We start from the raw sequence: 21,023 nt of genomic DNA on the forward strand, positions 1-21,023 counted from the left end.
GAAAGATTAGAAACAGCTCTCAGTGTGATGCTGTGGAGTTGTGCAACACCAAAAGCCACAAGAAAACATATTCTGAAGTTAACATTTGTGTGAGTATCGGCATATGGTTGTGTTGGTGTGTGTGAGTTTACATTTGTGCATGTTTGTGGTCTTCCGAGTGAAAGTGGAACCTTGTGGAGGTGTGTGTGTGTCTGTGTGTGGGCGTATGGTCGTGTCGATTTAAAGCCAACAGTCTTGGACTTGGGTTTTAAATCGGACAGTGATTTTAAATGAGATCGGCAAATCTGTGCTGTTGTTCGATCCTGCTTCTTACGTCTTAGGCAGCTGGTTCAAGTGAAGCACTTTTTTTTCCCAGCAGCTCTTAGAAACAGGAATCCATGCCTTTGTTCCATCTAGACTAGATTATCGTAATGCACTTTACTTTGGAGTCAGCCAGTCCTCCCTCAAGCGCCTCCAACTGCTGCAAAACTGCTGCTGCTCGTATTTTACAATATTGGCCTCCCCTCATTGGCTCCCAGCGTACTTTAGAGTTCGCTTCTAGATACTTCTATTCGTCTTTTCATCTTTAAATGGCCTCGGTCCAGTGTACTTCTAAAATCTAATAATAATCTATCTCTCTCAAGATAGATCGATTAGTCAGATTATGACATTATTCCACGAAGTCAAATTTTCATGAATCGAGCCAGCTGAATCGGATCATATAGTCCAGGGGTGGGCAAATCTTTTTGGTTGGCGGGCCACAGTAGGTTCTAAAATTTGACAGAGGGGCCGGACCAGGAGCAGATGGATGGAGTGTTTTGGTAACCTCACCTAAAAAAAAAAAATACATTTAATTTTAAATCAAAATGAACGTAAGCATTACAACAATATATCTGTCTTTGAAAAGAAAACAATAACAAGGCTTATTCATTTAATTTTTTTCAAGTTCGGCGGGCCGGTTTAAAAAGTTTTAAGGGTTCACACGTGGCCCCCGGGCCGTCGTTTGCCCACGCCTGATATAGTCCCATTGTCTTTCGCGTCTCCCACTCGCTTCGCTATGCCACAAACAAGCTTGTTGTCTTGTAGCCTGCAGGAGGCTCCAATCTTCTCACTTGTCTCGGCAGATTTTTGGGATGACTCGAGTTCCCGCCAGGCCGCCTCCCGTGCCGTTGTTACAAATGAGCTCGATATGTGCGGGCCTTGTCTGGTTGGCCTTTTTTTCGCCGTGTTTGGATGCGCGAACAGGGTTTAACGTGCCAGCATGAACTCTCGGAATGATAGGCTCGCACAGAGCAGAGCTGCAATCACGCAGCCGGGTTCGCATTGATTAAACTTGGAGTGAAGTTTCAACCTCAATATTTATTCTAGCACTGGCAAGGAGTTTTATTTATTTATTTATAATGAAAAAAGGGGTGCAAAGATCAAATTTATTGTAGCTTTAATTTTATAATGTTGTTATTGCACCTTTTTCAGGAATGACTTTCTTCAGGGTTCTGATTGGCTAACGCTTTCGTCCTCATCTGTTTATTTTGTATTTGGTAGCCTACAACTCGGGACCAATTTGTGTTTTGTTGGTTTAAAAATAAATGCTCCGATGTAGTTTGACCATTGGTGGCGATAATCAGTAAATCAGGATCTGTTTGGTTTTACTCAGCACTTAATGGCTCACTTTGGGATGCGACTTAATGGACAGTAAAAAAAAAAATGTCTTCCTTCCTTCTCAGTAATCCTCCTTAAGTGTTTCCTCGTCTTTGTACTACTTTAAATCACTTCCACGGCACATCGGCACTCTATTAATCACTCGTTTAATTCCTGAGGAAGATCTAAGTCATAGTAATAGCGGTTTCTTGGCGCTGCTCCCTCGCCCGGTAAAGAGCCCTGCTTGGGGCGTTCTGGAACAGAAAAAAAAAAAAGTCCTTTGAGATGAAAGAGTACTCGGAGGAGGCGCTTCAATGAAATGTGCTGAGTGAAAGCTGAACCGGGAGGAAAGGTCTAATACCTGCAAACACACGCGCACACGGAAGCGGGACAGACCCGCTTTTAATTTAGATATGTATCACGCACACACTCGCGCGCGCGCACACATTTCTGTAGCGCATTGGACTTGAACGGGCCAATGAACAGCAGTAATGCAAAGACAAGCATGAGCTTCCTGTTCTTGTATGAGTGGTTTTGTATCTGTGTGTGTGTGTGTGTGTGTGTGTGTGTGTGTGTGTATGCATGCGTTTGAAAGTACAGCCTCCGATTGCGCCTCATTGCAGCCCATAATAAGCCAAGGAGGCCAAATAACAACCTCGACAGTGTTGATGCGCACCGTCCGCATGGTAACAGCCAATGTTTCAGACCCATCATTCCGGTCATAATTATGAAATGCCATATCAGTTTAGTCAGTTGCTATGGTTACGTGTTTTAATTTGCTGCTACTTCTGTGGTGTTAACTTTTTCCCCTTCAAGCAGCACATTTTAATCCAGGCGGCACGGTAGATAACACTCCTGCCTCACGCTTGACAGGTTCTGGGTTCAAAACTCAACTCGGCCCAAACACTCTAAGGTGCCGCGATATGCTGCCAAGGCAATTGGTATCAAGGAAGTATGTTCATGTGATACGGCTTCGTATGTTGGGAAGGAGCCAAGTTTAGCCCGGGTTGTTAGTGGAGGTTATCGGGAATTAAAAAAAAAATTGAATAATCTGTAAATAATTTATATTTAAGGCGAATGAATAAAGTCCTTCACGATTTGCAGTCAGGCTCGCTCTCAATTACTGTAGTTCAATGTCACAGCAACGACCTTCTTGAATTCTCGTGGCTGGAGCTGACGTAATGACAGTTGTTTTGTGTGGGGGGGTCACAGGTCAAGAGCAGGCGGCGTACTCGGCAGATGCCGGAGAGGTAGCGGCGTATGACTCCCATGATGCTTTGCCCTCGGTGCTGTCGGCGTGTGACACGATGTATAAGCGAGCACGCATGTAGCGTGATGGGTCAAGGCCGCACTGAGTGCTCCTCCAGACATGTTGGCTTGTTTAGCTTTGACGTGCACGAGTGTGAGAGGATGAGTGTGTGTGCCACTGCATGTGCGTCAGTGTGCGTCATTTTCTTGAATAATACAGAAGTTTGCTACCGAAATACAAGGTTGTACATGTTTGCTTTTTAGCTTGGTCTATATTTTGTACTGTAATTATAAAAAAAATGTTTTACTGTAATTTAACTTAGTTTCTGCAACCCCAGCTGCCTGCAATTTACTATAGCAATAAAAAATATATATACATATGTAAATCAATACATTTTCATGTATACATTTTTTTTAAATTAAACAATTTTTTACAGTAAAATTTAAAATTAAGTAATTTTTGTAAAACTGTAAAATCAACATTTTTTTCCGTAAATGTTGAAAATCTGTTACCATAATTTAACAGGAGTTTTTCGGCAACCACAGCTATGTCAGAACTTATTATTATTATTATTATTTTTAATATATTCAGTACGATGCGTATAATAGTTAACGAAGACTAACAACAAAACTAAAAGTAAAGTTGAGGGGAAAAAAACGTAAGTAAACATTAGCAAACTAAAACGAAAATGAAAACTAACTGAAATGACATCATACGTTGATAAATCTAATTTTCGAAAAAATCCCCTTTTTTATTCTTTGTCAGTTAATATAGTACATGAGCTTTTAAGGGTTCATTTTGTCTGTATATAAAAGTAGGTCAAATAGTTGCTTGAGAATTGTAATTTACTTGGCTTTATTACACAATATTTGGTGACTTTTTGATCTTGCTCTCGGCACACCGGCCATATATAAAAAAAAAAAAAAAAATACCAATTCTAATAAAAACTAAAACTCAGCATCTTCTACATAAAATGTGAACTAATAAATTTGCTCTAAAAACTAAAACTAAATTTATAAAGCAAAAGTCAAAACAAAACAAAAAAATCCCAAACTCAATTTCTACCTTTTTTTCTATCCGCCTTGTGACCTTTTCTTGTCTGTGAATAGTCCCCCACTCCACTCAACAAAAATCACCGTCATGACCCACAAATATCATCATTTGTGCTCCGGTCTGTCATCAGCTGACCTGTGTGGCTTCATGTGTTGCATTTGTACACGCGTGTGTTGGCGGCTCCGCTTCCTGTTGGTTCCTTCTCCCACCAGAGATCAACTTGTCATTCCTTCAAGTGCTTTACGGCACTTTGCAGCGCGTAAGCACTTTTCACGGTGGCTGACCCGTACTTTAACAGCTCGGCGGGAAACCTCTCGACAGGACCTGTCTGCTAAGATCATCCCGGCCACTGTTAGCCGGGATGCACGCGGCGTGTTGAGCACCAAAGCAGATGCAGGCTTGACGGCTAATCAGGGTCAAGATGGGATTTGAAGCGTTTCACCATATGAAGTGTGTTTTCTTTTCAATATAGAAAAACAGGCCATTGTGGAACAAAGCGGCACTCTCGTGGGATTAGTGTTGCATTTCGGGGAAAAAAAGCAATTCTGCGGTGTGTACACTGCGTCTGGGAAGTATTCACGTGACCTTTTCTATATTTTATGTTGCAGCTGGATTTAATTAATTTGTTCAGAATTAAGACAAATTCACCCACAAGAAATTATCTAAAATGATCTTTAAATAAGCTCAGTGGGTCCTCTGACTCCTCAGACTCGGTCCGTACAGCGTTGTTCCCGCCATGCTTCACGTAAATTCCTCACTTTTGAAAACTTTGCTTCTGGGTGCTGTCACAGAGACTTTATGTGAGGTCATGTGACTCCCTGTGAATGGAATCAAATGCTAGTGCTAGTGAAAAAGCATTCTGTTGAATTTACTCATTTTTTTTAAATTCAAGTTGTTGCATCTGGCTCCAGCTAATTTTTTTCATCGTGGTTACGTTCGATTGGTGGAACTGTCATGTGACTAAAGTCTCTCTGATGTTTAAGCAAAATGCATTTCGTCAAATCATTCTCAAATTCAACTTAACTAATCTAATCGGATGTGCTCAAAGAATGGCAGCCGATGGATAATAAACATCGTAAACATTTTTTATCTTCTTGATCTGAACTCTGTTTTCCATGATCAATCTCTTATTGAAGATTAATAGCTGAGGGGTGGGACATTGGTGACATGTGTGACTTTAGCCCTGAAGCAGAGTAAAGCGAGGTCAAGCTAGGCTAACTGTTAGCTTATCTGGGAACTCTGCTTCTCCCCTTTGGGTATCATCTTACTGCTTGGTAGAAGTTGAGTAAGATTTTGTGTTTGAATAAGCGTCACGCTTACGAGACTTTTTATAATTCTAGCCTTTGCTGCTGTCTCAAATTCGTCTTAATTATTGGTATGAGTGTACCTCATTTTTCCCAATGTGCTTCTTTAGACGGGAAACTAGTCTGAAGAGATGGTTCCTAACAGGTGGTGCCCTCCATTGAGCCTAAATCGCTTCAAGATAAAAAATTCAAAGTATAGCAGAAACATTGGAATCAAAAACTGTTGGTGCTCAGGATCCTTGTTTACACGCGGTTGATCGGCAACAATCAAACAACACTACCATACTGCGTCGCTTTTCGACTCATTGCGCTTCACGGTCAGAGACTTTGGGGCAAAAAAGACGGATTATGTATGCGGTTGCATTTCCCCATGAATAGTGATGCCCTTTTCGTCGCCCCACTTCCGTTGTGACCACAATGACATCATAGCTTTGTTTTGTTTTGTTTCATTAGCCCAATTGCCACCGGTGTGTTTTGCAATATGAAACAAATAAAAAATGTTTAATGGGAAACACATGAAACTGGAACTTATTTAAGGATGTTTAAAAAGACAATATGGATGCACTTAAAAGTGGCATCCGGTGCCAAATTGTGTAGATTGACAAAAAATGCGTGAGTTGACCCTTTTTTGTGACAGGACCATAAAAGTTTGTGTGTTGTGGGTAATGCTGGGGGGTCTGGGTTTCAATTTAAAAGACCCTGCGGTGGCGGCGTCGTCAATTTGAGTCTCCTTTCCACTAATGGACTCTCTTGTGGCGACAATGTTCCACTCGAGTAGTATTTTATGGCTTTGCTCAAATGCGTATCGACTCGTGCGTTGTGTGCGTCGGTGAGGTATTGTTGTTGACGACTTGGAATGAGACGAGGACATAACAAAAGTAATGACACAGCTTGTGTGCACGCGGCGTGCGCGCATGTGTTTTGTGGCGAGCTCACCACCGGGTCACATCTCGCTTGCTCTCTTTAATCATAATTTTCCTTCAGCTGTAAATCTGGCCGTTGATACACACACACACGCGGATGTACAGCACACATATTCTAGCATGTTCTGCTGGCTTTATGTCGCGTTTTTTAACCTCCCACGCTCATGTGATCAGCGCAACTCAGTCGTAAGCTTGCCCCTTTGCTAAACTAGGATCATAAGACACACATAGAAAAACAAACCGCCTTGAGAGTACAGCGAGGAGCCAATCGCCCAAAGCTTCCCCTTCTTTTTTGACTTTGTTACACATCCTTAACACACACACACACACACCCCCATCATCAGCAACTAGAACCTTGTAGGAATCAAAAGTGAAATTGTTGACTTTCAAAATGTTCAAATTCACGTTCTGAGTACTATGTCCAAATACTTTTGTCCGGAGAGATTCAGTGTCAAGATAATACTTTGTAAGATGATGGCCAGTTGTCATGGAAACCAGTGTTCCAACTCCAATCTTGACGGAGCCAACGCATATATTTTATTGTAAATCAATCTGATGGCACACAACAAAACAAATACAGGCTTATTATGTACTTTTTGTCCGCTAGTAGAAGTGCAATTATTTGTTCTTCCTCTCGCTATCATAGCTAGATGAACACGTTCTGTATGTGAAAATGTAGACTTCCCGAATATGTTCAGACTTAAAATACAAAGGCACTGTCACAAAACACACGTTCGGTACATTTTTTTTTTTTTTTGTCAATAACATTGATGCCTCCCTGAAAACAACAGGTGGTCAAGCTAGCGCAGCAAACTAGCAGCTAAACTCAAGTAATCTATCTCATTCTGTGCCAAAAAGGTCTAATCTAAAAAGCGTGTGGCAATACTATAAAGTAAAAATACTGACACCAGTAACATGTTCTCCTCGTAAATAAAATCACAAGTGCTATAAATGAGCATCTAAAAAGATATTTGGTAACGTTAGCTTATGACTAGCTATAGTCCTCATGTCAGCTGGTAGCAAATTTGACGACAAAGCGAAAACAAGCGGTGGTCAATCAGTGATGTCTTTTGTTGTGAAAATGAGTGATTAATAAGTCGACATCGACTTATGTTTGGCTCAGGCTTTCATCCAGTGGCCACAATTCACTCCCAGACATTTTCGTGGTTTTCGCAGACAGTCGTAGCTTATACAGTAAAACGATCCACGTCACACAACTGTAGGTTTGTGATATTAGTACAAAGCAGTACGTCCTCCCGCATTTTATTTATTTATTTATTTTATATAGTGACCCTGGAGTTGCGTTATGTGGGTTGTTGCTACAGTTGCACAAGTTCCAAGAGTCTTGAAGGCATCTGAATGTGAATGGATGACGAAATCAGGGATGAGGCCACTGCAACCGAGGATGACGGTGAAAACGGGTGTCCGAGCTTGCTTTTTGAGGTGAAACTGACATTTAATTGATTACTCGTCATCACCTTAATATCTCCAAAAATAAATCATCTGATGTTGTTCAACCCCTGGTGTGTAGCTTGTGTCTTTCCCCCGGCCTTCCTTCCAAATTTGAAAAAGACTCGCAAAATTGTCCAGCGTGTACCCCACCGGTTTGGAAATAGGCTCCAGATCCCAGTAATAAGCACAAATTGTCATTAAAAAAAGTTGGATGATTAAAACATAGTGAAGGAAGCCTTTTATGGCCTCTTTCACCAAATAACCATTTTTTTCTCGTCTTTGTGCTTCCATAACGAGTTTTGCAATTAAGTGTGCAAAAACTGTGTGCCTTCAATCACCTAATGGACGTAACCACCAAAGTCTTTCCCTTCTCAAACTGACCATTAACATTCCCGCCGCAGTGGCTAATGGCACGGTACCTCCGTTTAATGCTACGCCTTTGACTCCACTTATCGTAATGGCCGGCTGGGCCCCGTTCGGCCCACCTCGGCTCGGGTCAGCGGCTCGACGTCAAACCTAATAGCGTGCTATCAGGCCAATTGTGCCGTCGCGCTTTCAAGTGAAAGCATCACGCTAATGAAAGTTAGCTGCTTTGGACGTCATCAAACGGGAGAGAGGAAAAACGCAGCTCATAAATCTTTATTTGGGGATTGGGGCTCTGAGCCCAAGTTTGACACGTCATGTCAGTTTGTTTAAAAGCTTTCGGTCCGTCAGAGTTCATTTCATTTAGGATGGAGGGCCCCCGCTTGTCTGTGGACACAAATGTCTTTTCAGGCTACTTTCTTGACTTCACACCTTCTTTCATCCATTCTTCGTTCTTGTTCTTTGGCGAAACCAAGATTTTATTCGAGTTCATATATACGACATTTTGAATGTTTTTAAACAGAATTTAGTGAATTTTCCATCGATGTTTCTGGTAATGTCTGTTTTAGTTAAAAACCTCTACTCGTATGTGACGATTTTTAAACCCAGGTTTTTAGTTTTTTTTTTTTTTTTTTTTAACTCCCTTGCTCTCTACGCGCATACATTTGGCGGTACGTCAAAATCATTTAAATCGGTGATTTGAGAACTACTGAACTGTATCAATAAAACTATATCAATAATACATTCATTTAATTTCCAAATAAATGTACCCCCATTGAAAACTATCATAATCCCGTTAATTCGCTCCAAACACAAACTTTTTTGTTTTTACTTTGATAGCACTCAATTTTATAGAGCAACATATTTTCATCTGCAATGCGAATCTAGCGTGTATGTATCCCGCTGCCCCAACAATGAGCGTCTGCGCTTTGTTAGCGCCTCTGCCGTGCGACAACAACGCAAGTGGGAAAAGTCAGCGCGTTTATTCTGTGCCATGGCGTCGCCGTGTTTGGTTTCCCGCCGAAAGAGCGCAAGCTGCCACCGGCTCTCTTTGACTTGCTTCAACTTTTAATGAGCAGCCAGGGAGGCCGCATTCTTCTTCCTTCCCCCTTTTAAACTGACCGGATCCCCCCATCTCACTTTCTTTTTACTGTCTGCCTTTGTGGCGTTCATTTTCTTTCTTCTCCTCTTTGACTGTCAGCTGAAAGCCTCGCTGTATTTACCAGCTTAGCTACCTAATCCTTGGACAAACTACTATCACTAATGACTTTCTCACTGCATGGAGCGCTGGATGGATTTGGGAGATTGGGGGTGGTGGTGGTGGGGGGGCTATACATATACCGGGGAGCAGAGAGAGGAAATTGAAAGAAACTAAGACTTAAGTTTACCTAAGTAAAAACTGTGTAGGCTTTCTTCACATGCTGCGAAAATGATTGAACTCTTATTGCTTGGCCTGGAGTTGTCTGTCACTTTAATGATGCAAGCGCCAAATATGAATATTTTAGCTCTCCGATGTTCAAAGACTTTTTGTGAATGATTATTCTATCCCTGCTGGACAATGTGTGAATATATCAAGCGGAAGAACTTTCATTGTTTGGCTTATCACTGTACGTCACTGGCATTGATAGGTGAATAAAGTAGTAATTACATTTTTTTTTTAGATCCGTTTGGTAGGGAAACAATGTATCTTGGATTTCTCTTCCATTCTATTGCCACTTGCTGCTTTGTGATCCGTTACGCTCAATTTTCCAAACCTCGCCTCCTCACCTGCTGTCGTCATGTAAATGAAGTTCAAAGCGACATTTTTACCAGGCCACAAGGAATGATGTACACATCGGAATAAACTGACACTCACTTACAGGGTGTATTTTATACGCCAGGCAGGTAGGAGACAAAGACGCAGACAGAAACAGGTAGTTGGGGCCCAGTCATGCGTGTCTCTCCATTTGAGTGTGTGTGTGTGGGCGTGCATATAAAACATTCCTGCCTGCTGTTCTGTAGGGGTGCACACCTGCGGAGTACCTGAGGTCACGGGGTCATGCACACGACATTCTTGGTGGTTTAGGGAGGGGGATGGGACACAGAGACAATGAGTTGGTGTGTAAAAAGAAAGAAAGACTTTGTTAAACTGGCGGAATCCTTTTGGGTGAAATATGACGTACTTCTTTTAAAAGGCAAAATAATATGATATATATAATATAATAATAAGAAAAGCAGCGTGCATGCATGCAATGTTTTAACTCCTGTGTTGAAGCCGGCGAGGTGTCACCAAATGGCGCCGAGGTGTGAGCGCATCACCGAGGCCCCTCGCACATTCCGTCCCGCATGAGCGAGCGGCGAGTTGTTTGCTCCGCCATGTTTGCAGGAAGGTGATGCATTTTGCCGTGTGCTGGCGCCTATTTGTTTGAGACTTTGGACTATAAATCTGTCAGGGAGATGCAGGCAAGAGGAAATGTGGGAATGTGTGGATTGTGAGCGCACATTCACACACTTGGCAGATTTGCACACCTCTCCGATTTTAATTTCCACCACTGACATCTAGACGAAGCGGAGCGACTGAACGGGATTGCGAGATCAGAGCAATAAATTTAATGGTCAAATATTATTTTGTTTTTTTACATCCCTAGTATACATATACATATATTCATCACAATTGTGCAATTTAAAAAAGTTTAAAAAAAAAATCAATAATGAAATAATTTTGCCAAACTTGAAAATATTTCTTTCTTATGGCTTAGCCAAGAAAGTGTTATTCATAATACAAATTTAAATGTGTCTCCACCTACCGCGACTTCCCATCTGGACAATCACAGCATGGAGTGCAGTCCTTGTGTGACTTATCGTTGACTTCACCAAAACGGCTTGGACCCCCTCCAAGCCAGTGTCTCGACCCATTTAAGCAGTCTGACTGTGTGAACTAATGAACTCAACTTTTTTTTTTAGACTGGCAGGCGAGCGCGAGGCGCACACATTTCATTTGATTCTGGCTAATTGACTTTCTTATCCATCAAGGTCCAAATCATTGCATTGTTTTGTGTTTATGAATGTCACGCATGCTTGATGTCTTCCATCATAGCATAAAGAAGCATTATTATGCTTTTTAAAAAAAAAAATGAGCCTCTTAACTAAAACTGTTTGTGTTGAGATGATGTGGAAAAGTCAACAAATGCCCGTTATCATTTTTGTCGACTTTACTTCCTGGTATGACGCACTTACAAGCGCACACACAGAGAGGCACACGGGTACACGCGCACACACACACACACACACACAGAGAGAGACAGACAGACCCTCGCTCTTAGAAGCAAAGGGTCTTAATTGATTGGAAACCAGGAGCTTTTAATTAAACCAACAATAAATCATCGTCTCAGGTAATGAGAAATGTGACACAAGCGCACACACACACATGCACACACACGCACACTGACCAGTGGCGATGACCCCGGGCGGTCCCGCCAAGTGAGTGAGATTCCGTCGCTGGGCGGATGTCTGGGTCTTTTAATAACAGCCTGCCGCGGCTAATTTATGATTGGTTGATTGGGCAGTTAAGGCTCCAATGGGGCCAAAGCTTTGGGTCAGGTATTTGACTTTTTTTCAAAGGCCTGTCCTCCAGGGGGACATATTTGCATCTACGACTACGACTGCTAGTGTTTAAGTCTTAGCGGAAGCCATTTTGCCACGAAAAAAGGACATTGTCTTATTGCTCATGGCGATTGTAGTTCATTTCTAAGATTGAAGAAACTTTATACGGACGATTATATGGGAAAGGAGTTTGCTACCACTGAATGGTAAATGAGTCCTTCCATCCCGCGACCCGTCCATGCGAACGTTTTGAGTTGAGCCACTTGCAGCATCATTGTCCCGCACAAGTGGACTCAATCTGTTCCCCTGAAAGACATCTTGAGCTTACAAAAGCCTCTTTAAATGACTCGTGGAGACACACGTTAACTGGGACGGACAGATGAGGCCATTCAGACGGAGGAAATGTCACTCAACGCCGGGATTTCGACTCCAACAAAGATTAAGTTCTCTCCTCTTTATTAGCCACTTCCTTTTACGTGCCTCCATCGCGCTTGTGTCCTCTGCCAAGGAGGTAAAGATTTTTTTTTATTGGCGTAGAGTTGTCCTGATGGGAAGTTTCTCCCCTGGAAATTTGTGGTTGTGCAGTCATTTTAGGTATCACAGTTGGTTAAATATATATATTTCAAATGCTATTTAGTAGGTGGGTAGGAAATTGGATAGATAGGTTGATCGGTAATCTGCTAGAAAAAAAAGTAGTAGTATGTTTTCCCCCCCAAAAATGACAATATGAGTCTTGTTTGAATGGCCACTGAAACCTGAGAATAACGCACCAACATTTTCTAAAATCAAATGATGACTTCTGGGGAAAGAAAATGCCCTTTTGGTTCAGGTTTTTCTGGGATATCACCAATAGAAAATCTGACCCAAAAATATATTGAAATTAGTCTAGGGTTTGTTGGTTGATTATTTCTCAACATAACTTCTTGACCCTTTGGTTTTGTCTATGACTTGGGAACGTCTCCTCTGATTGGTTGACGAGTTTCAGTTAAAAAAAATAAATAAAATATCCACAAATACGCTGGTACTGGCCCAAATTCTAAGGCCTTCTCCAAGTCGATGTGTTCAAATGCTGTGACGATTCAAACAGCGTCACTTTCCCTAAAACTTGACTTGACATAAATGGAACATTTTTTTGTGCGGGGAGTTGGAGTTGCTCATATACATTAGCAATCAACAGTTCCGATACCTCCTGAGATTAATGGATTTAAAAGGATCTTAGAGCCACTTGAAATGCGTTTGGCGCCGACCTCTTGTCGTTTTGCTACGTATAAAAACATTTACAGATTCATGTAAAGATGGCCGATATAAAAGGAATTGTTGAAATATATATAATAAAATAACAAAGGGAAAAAATAAGGATAAAGCTTGAAATATGTTATCATGTTATCAAATATGGCTAGCCTGAATCGTAAGATAAGAGTAAAGCTAGCTTAAGGATTTGCAAACAGAGCTCGCATGCTAATACAGTAGTAGATCAATTCTTAGATAGCTAGCCAAGCTAGCAGAACCTTAGCTGAGATAGATAAAGTTGACAATCATATACTAATGTTTGAAGATTTTATTTCTTCCTTATTTCTTATCTTCATCTCCTTTCTCTCTCAAATATTTGTCCTCTCTTGGGCTTCCTTCCTGCTCACTCACTTTCTTTCCTGTCTTTCTCTCAGTGGAGATTTCACTTTTCCTCTTTTTGGCCCGGCGAGACTTTGTTGACGTTGGCCCCGGCCGACTCCTGCTGCCTGTCAGTGGATGACTAATGACTCCGTGTCGCACTGGCGATAGACAGAAAGGAGCATTAGCGTGCTAACTGAGCGCTTGGCTCGCTTGTTACAAGGGCAAGGTTCACACAAAGTTTTGTTGGCCAAAGAAATCCGACTAATCTTCTTGTTGTCTCTGTAGGTCATTGTCACTATAAACATCTGACATGATTGGTCTTATTCATCGAAAAGCTGCAGTCCATTTCAATGAGGCCCAAAAGGTTTCATTTTGTTCTGCGTTAAAGATTCCACTCCAGTGTTGTCCATAACTTAAAAACAATTTGGCTGCGATCGCAAACACTTGTCAGGATGATTAGATTGACGCACATTTTCGAATAAAATGTCCCATTCATTTGTTCATCTTCAACAGACTGCGATCTTTTTGTTTGGCTTGTAAATGTCCAAGCTTGGAAAATCCAATTTATTTCTGGCATTTTACATTCAACAAGTCGTTTGACAGGCAACATCAGGCTCTATATTCTCTTCTCGTCATTCCCTCGTCTTTTATGTGCCCTATGCCTTTTTCTTTTTTTTTTTTGCCATGTTCATACAAAGATAAAGAGTTTGACCCGGGACCCTTGTGTTGTACTAATATGTCAGCCCTGAGGAAATGAGGAGAAAGAAGACAGAATGCAGCGAGACGGAGGTAGAGATGAGTTTGCTTGATAAAAGTGACACTTTGGTCGAGAGGGATTCTTCAAATTCCTCTGCCCCCGTGACACACTCACAAGCGTACGCACGCACACACACGCACACACACACACGCACACACACGCACTTCTGTAATGGCCAGAACAGACGTTCCAGCATTTTGTCAGTCCTGGTGCTTTTTCACCTTTTTGTACCTTCTTCGTGTATGTGTCCTTTCCCATCACTTTTATTTTTTACGACTAATTCACTTCTGAGCATGTCAATCAAAAGCCTTAATATTGTATTTTAATACACACACTTGCAGTGAGTGTAATACATTAATCGGACTTAAGAAAAAAAAATATGCAAACTGCGATATTTTATTTGTTGCAGATGTAAAATATAAATGCAAAATGCATGTGATGGTCAAATAATTTTTTACACTATTGCGTCCATCACTGAATGCATGTGACTTGAAAGGGTGGGCCGATGCCTCTATTAAATTAGCTAACGATATTTACCATCGACATGCAGCTTAGGTCAGGTGTTCTTTATAAGAGGTGTGAAATGGGGCGCTTATTGGTCTACCGGAACATTCTGTGTGGACAAATAATAATCGCAAAATTTTAGGATATTGCAAAAAATCCCCCAAATTTCACTGTGTCAAAATTTGCAATGCATTTACACCGTAAAAAGGGAAGCATAATATGTTGATTGACGACAGCACTTCTCCAACTGAGGTCAGTGAACGCTCCATAAGATAATATACGTCAAATTTTGCATACATTTTGCAACTACAATTGCCCCTCCCTACTTTAGGTTTGGCCCATTTAAAAACTGTTATGATTCTGATTATCGCATGACGTGAATCTGACATGAACAGTCGTTTCCTTCGGGTCGGGGGTGAGAAAAATGATGTTTTTTTTCAGAATGGTTTTTATTAAATACAGATTTATGATTGAAATATTTAACAATCCAACTTTTTTTCCCACAAAAATATGCCGCTTCTTAACTTCATGCGGAATTTAGTGTTACACAACTTATTCAATTGTGGTTAAGATTTTGAGGGGAAAAAAAAATCCTTCTCTCCCGTAATCTCTGGACCTAAAATGTTTGAGAACACGTCACACTAGAAATTACACAGGACCCAATTTCCGCCTGATAATAGCATCTATCTCGTGTGTTCAGCGTATAAAGTACCAGCGGTGACAGAGACTAATTAGAGACCTTATTTCCTTTTATAAAATCAAGTATTTTTTTAATTAAACGAGGAGAACTATGGCCAACGAGTTGTAATAGCTTTCGGGTTCTTATTACTCTCCGAGACATGCAAGACGTGCGCAAATAACAAATAAAGGAAAGTCAAGCCCTCCATTATATTACTATTTATTTACTGCAAAACGGGCATTGTAGAATTTCAACAAAACACTGCTGCAACACACGCCACAAATATGACAAATTTCCCTTCAAATCTCAATTAGACCAAATCTCTCTCTCTCTCTCTCTCTGTCTCTCTGTCTCTCTCTCTCTCTCTCTCTCCCTGTCTCTGTCTCTCTCCCTCCCTGTCTCTGTCTCTCTCTCTCTCTCTCCCTCCCTGTCTCTCTCTCTCTCTCTCTCTCTCCCTGTCTGTCTCCGTCTCTCTCTCTCTGTCGCTGTGTGTTTGTATAACTTCAATTAGATGAAATCTGTCTTCTCAAGCGAAGCAATTTATTGATAATAAAATTAGCAAATATAGCTAGAGTGCTGGATGGTTAAATTGATGGATGGATGAGGCGTCTTTGTGTTTGTGTGGCCTGACGTCAACATGGAAATTCCACCTGTGATTCTTTTTATTCAGTCTTACTAAATGTTGGCGCTCTCACTCTCTCTTTCCTGTTCATTCAAAAGTCTCTCGCGCTAATGCTGTACCTACTTTTTATTCTCCTTCCAAACACCTTGTCAGCTCCTCACGTTTGACCAGCTGCTGCTTGTTCACACTCTGTCATAGACACAAACGCACACGCACACACACAGACACACTCTTCCACTGTTGAAGTATAGGACGCTCATATGAAGCATATCCACGCAGCTGCTGGCTGATTTGTTGTCTGTTAGAGGGAAAGATAGAAGTTCGCCATGTCTATACTCACACATGCACACACGGTATAGTTTATGCTGTGTTTAAATGAATCGCAGTGCTATGGAACACAATCTATTTTGGGATGCTGGCAAATCTCTCTTGATTCACAATTTTCCATAGGGGAAAAAAACTAACAGATGAAATAACTAACTTAATTGTACAGGCTACGTTCAAGTGAAGCAAAACATCGTGCGTATGAAAGGTAAAACAAGAATAAAGTAGAATTTTTTTTGTTCCGGGTCTTTAGATGGTTCGGATGAAGTTTGAAGTTAACCGAATGAATCTCTAGGATGAAGGTGCAAAAGTACCTGCGAAACTGGGCCAAACTCGGACATTCAAAAATTCAAAACTCACTTCCTGTTTAGTTTAGACTATGGCTGTGACTTTTTTTGTATGGCTCTGGGTGCTACACGTCTTTTCCTATTTACGTAGGCCTAGGTTAAACATATTGGGATTGGCTTTTAATTTTCCCTCTCTAGGTGGCGCTACTCAGCCATTTTGTTTGCATTGTTTATGTCGCCTTTAATATATAAAATGTTTCACCCGGCCTGATGAGAGTGCAAAGTTTAGTGAGTTTTCTTGCATGTTTCACGTGTCATAAATGCGATCAGGATCGGGGGGAAAAATATTAATAATAATTCCTACAAAAACAATGGCTACTCGGGCCCAAATAATACATTCAAGGTTCTCTCAACTGTAATACAGCAAAACCTTGAGAAACAAATCTAAAATGTTCCGTTCCTCACACTCAAAACACAACACTTGTATATCAAATCATCTTCCCCCATTGAAATGAATGGAAACGCCATCAATTAGTTCCAACCTTTACAATAGAAAAGAAAATGTGCGAATGGTGTTTACAGAAAAAGCAAAAGACATGCAACAAATGCTCAAACCTCTCCAGAGTCATTCAGAACATTCATCTCAAATCTTTGCTCTGTGACATATGGTTTTACTTTACATCGACCGTGTCCTTGGGGCAATCCGAATCCTCGACGCGCTCGTGTACTTGGTGGGCTTTTTTTTTTTGCCCTTCTTCGCGAGTGCAACGCACTCTCTCGTTGACAGCCGTACATTTCCGACGGGCTGTGATGAAGACGGACTGAAGCTATGTACTAGATCCAGCCCCCCAACCTTCACTTGTTTCATATTTGAATAAATACATAAATGTCTCTACCGAATGAAAACATATGTTAAAAATCTCAACAAAAATGTTGGCTTAATGTTGGACCACAAGTCCCTGCACACATCTTTTGACACGCATACACACACACGCACACGTAAATATATATACAGACATAAATATATAATACAACACTCACAGTTTTCATCGCTCGGTGGAGATTGGCATGCACATTCAAAAGGCGCATTAACATATTGTACTTCGTAGATCTATAGCATATGGAAAATGCCTTCTGGTGCTGATCTGTACTTTTGTTTTTAAATGCATAATTTCACACCACGGGACACTCCTGGTAGATTGTGTATTAGTGAGTGTGAATTCGCCAATTTAAATTTCCATTTTCTTTCCCGCCTATCCTCAACTATTTGTGGAAAAAAAAAAGCACATTTATTCAGTTGATTCTGGAATGCCCCAAGATGGCGCCAAAGCACTTTCTAATAGAAAAGTAGAAATTGATGTCAAGAAAGTACAGTCAATTTTTGTTTGTCAAATCATTTTTCCCAATATTGAAATGAATTGAATCCCATTGTCGTCCTTCATTGTGCTCCTTTTGATGTGTGTATTTTGCCAGTATGGTTCAAACACACACTAAGAAGAGTTTCACAACTAAGTGACTAATATAAATGACGACGTGTATTATGTTGTCTGTCTGCATGTGTTGTTTTAATGTTTGTGTTCTAGATATCTGTTGCTTAGCAGGTTAGAATCATACCAAGAATTCTGTTTGATGTTTTGTCCAGTTTGTATTAGCATCAAGCTAGTTGGATAATCTTAAGGCAAAGTTGAGTGGTTGTTGTTTTAAATACACGAGATGTAATTTTTGGTGTTTAGTTTGACAATAAACTTCAACCGGTAGTGCTGATGAACAGCTCGTCTCTAAGTAAAATTTTTTTTTTATGACTTGTTCAGTATTTGCTAAAGTGCTGCTTCGGTTCCGTTTGCTGCCACCATCGTGCGCTCGTGTCTTGCCCACTGCATGGTGATATGCATTTACTGTTCCGAGTAGCTTTGTTTAGCCAGGGTCGTTAGCGGAAGTCTGTGGCAAGCTCAACCTAACAAATGTTGGAGCTCTCGTTATCAACTTGCAATGAAATTAAATAATTAGCCGTTTATGATGACATATTTGCAATACGCCGTGATGTTCAAACAGTCATTTGTGCACACTCCTCTTATTTATGTTTTCCATGGGTGAAAGTGTCTCTTTAGCATTTCCATATTCCCAACTTCCTTGTGTGGTCTCTTTTTTTTGGAAGTCTTAGAACGTCTGCACGCACGTTGTAGAAGCCAAACATTTTTAGTGTGTTGCTTCAGAAGCCGGTCGATCCAGACACACACTCCAACATTCGCACCTCTTTGATGAGGGATTCCTGCCGACCAGCGGGGCTACTATTGCCGGAGGGAGGAGACAACACACACACCCCAACAGTCACATACGCGCCAGCACACACAACGAGTGCTGGACACAGAGAAATGGATAGCTGTAGGCAGAAAATGCACACACCTACACGCACAAACAGGACGTGTCGAGGCGGGGAGCAGATGGGAGCTGGCTTTGATTGCTCTGTTGAACTATGACCTCAAGGTGAAAAGGTACCGCGGGGTTCATTCAGCGAGACGCACACACACAGAAACGCCATCCATATTTTTTCACACCCGCCCAACAGCACTTTACAGCAAAGTGTATTATTATTTTGAACGTGTGTGCGTGTGTGTCTGAGGGTCGCGGCCCTCCACATTGAAGGTTACAATCACTACCAGCTGCATTCACTTTGATCCATGCGAGGTGAAAGGGGTTGGGGGGGGGGTTGTGATGGTAGGCAGTTTTGTTTCTCCTGACTTGTCTAGCTTAGCTTAGTTCATTTGTCATGGACCTTGTACAAAAAAACTCAAGAGGAAAGTTGCTCCGTGCCCGATGATAGCTTTGTAGCTAATTTGCATCTTCCATGCCTGTGGCAAGTCATAAAAATGGAGCCTTTGAAAACTCCAGTGGTCAAACTCCATTTTTGTCATTTGACCTGCAGGAGGCCGTCCTGAATTGTTCTCTACATTAAAAAGTTTAGAATTGCAAATGCCTATGAAACTCCTCAACTCACTCCCAACATCATTTCTTGGAACCAAGGCGGCAGAATATGGGGCCCGAAATTAGGCTAAAATTGCTGTGCCCAGCAAAGTAGCAACGTTTACAGCAACCAATGAATGATAGGATCTAAAAAAAAGAAAAAAAAATGTGAATGTGCCAAGGTTCACATAATTATAATACACACACTCATATAGTAAGTTGTTTGGCTAAGTCCAGGTTTACTTTTTGCATTATTTGAATTGTACGTGTTTAATTTTATGCATGAAACATATGAGGGTGTGGAATGTGAGGATGCAGACCCCAAGTGGACAAAAAAATGATATCTCCACCTCTTATGCATATTTTGTATTTATATTATGCTTAACGTTTTGAAATTCATAAAAATACTAAAATAATCATCAGGTCGCTAATTTGTAAATTTTTGTTTTTCTGTAAACCAGGGACTACTATCCTATAGAATAGATATTTATAAAGTGCTTTTTCAACAGCTGTCACTGAAACAATGCAGCAAGGCAAATAGAATCACAAATTACTTACATACTGACATATTTCAGTCACCTCAGATTCAATACTTGTTTGTAGGACAGGTTGATGAGACCTTCTGTGGCTGTTTCCACACCCAGCCCCCACCACACAAACACGCGCGCACACACACACAGGCACACGCCATCTCCAAAATTCCCCCCCTTGCCCACCTGGCCTGGCAGCAGACAGCATACAAATGAAGACGAGTCACTCGAGTCAACTCTGGCCCGACCTTCCCACCTGGAGAAAGAGAGAGCTTTTTCGACAAAGATTTGTGTTGTCCTTTATTGAGCAATTTTTCTCCAAGTACGAAATCCGGATTGAGGTTAGCCCCTTTTTAAGGTCCTGTCATGCTACTGTGACTAAATGTTGGGTGCGAAAATATCCAGTACATCACCATCACATTTATGGACATAAAAATGCTAAAATAAGAATTGTCCGTCCTCCACTTGACTTGAGTTACTTAAGCTTATTTTTTTTTTATCTCAACGTGTCCTATCTGGAGCTGCAAATATCAAACATTACAAGTCATTACGATGCTGTGTATGTGTGTGTGCGCACGCCCTGCAGCCATGCACGTCTTTTGAGCCCCCCCCCCCTTTGAAGTGAAACTGCCATTTGTGTCATTTCACTAATGTTTGACTAAAAATATCAATCCATAGTGGCTCTCTATTAACACACACACACACACACACACAGCGGGGGTAGTGTTCGTAATTTTGAAACGAAATAAACACACACGCACAGTCACTAATGTTGCCGTCGCTTTTTGTTCGCTGTCACGTCGCGCAGACTTTTTATTCTTAACCAAACGCCGCCCGCCCTCGTCTTTGGGAGTCCGTTTAGCAACAGATGCTATCGAGCGCCCGCTGAACGTGTGTTTTTCCTCCCTAATGATTGGCTTATTACAGATGTAGACGTGTGTGTGGACAGGTTATTGCTTCCGGGACGGGAGGGAACGATTTCTATGTGAAATACGTACTTGCTTCACATCGCTAACCACAGATTCACCAACTGACAATGTTTAATTCTCTCTGTTGTCTTCTCGTTTGCTCCGGAATGTGTAAGTGTATTTTTTTTATATACTTTTTTTAAGGTTTGCCACATTTATTGTCATTAGCCGGTTTATGTTGTTTTGCATTGTATGTTAGCATTAAGCTAGCTGTTGTTGCTTTATATGTTTTGATGC

The 21,023-nt window shown here is 41.2% G+C and overlaps 1 protein-coding gene across 3 annotated transcripts in view; it reads left to right on the forward strand.

The window, feature by feature from the left end:
* slit3 (slit homolog 3 (Drosophila)) overlaps window positions 1–21,023 on the forward strand; it is a 236,782-nt gene that overhangs the window by 62,773 nt on the left and 152,986 nt on the right. The window contains exon 1 of one of the 3 annotated variants that reach the window (XM_088294965.1): window positions 20,762–20,897. The exons of the other annotated variants lie outside the window; for them this stretch is intronic. The gene's annotated coding sequence lies outside the window, so the exon portion shown is untranslated. Of the gene's footprint in view, window positions 1–20,761; window positions 20,898–21,023 lie in introns of those variants that run through there. 3 annotated transcript variants of the gene reach the window in all.

Source organism: Idiotropiscis lumnitzeri, chromosome 4 (assembly GCF_059441095.1).
Source record: "Idiotropiscis lumnitzeri isolate Australia: NSW breed Sydney's pygmy pipehorse chromosome 4, RoL_Ilum_1.0, whole genome shotgun sequence".
Lineage (NCBI taxonomy): Eukaryota > Metazoa > Chordata > Actinopteri > Syngnathiformes > Syngnathidae > Idiotropiscis > Idiotropiscis lumnitzeri.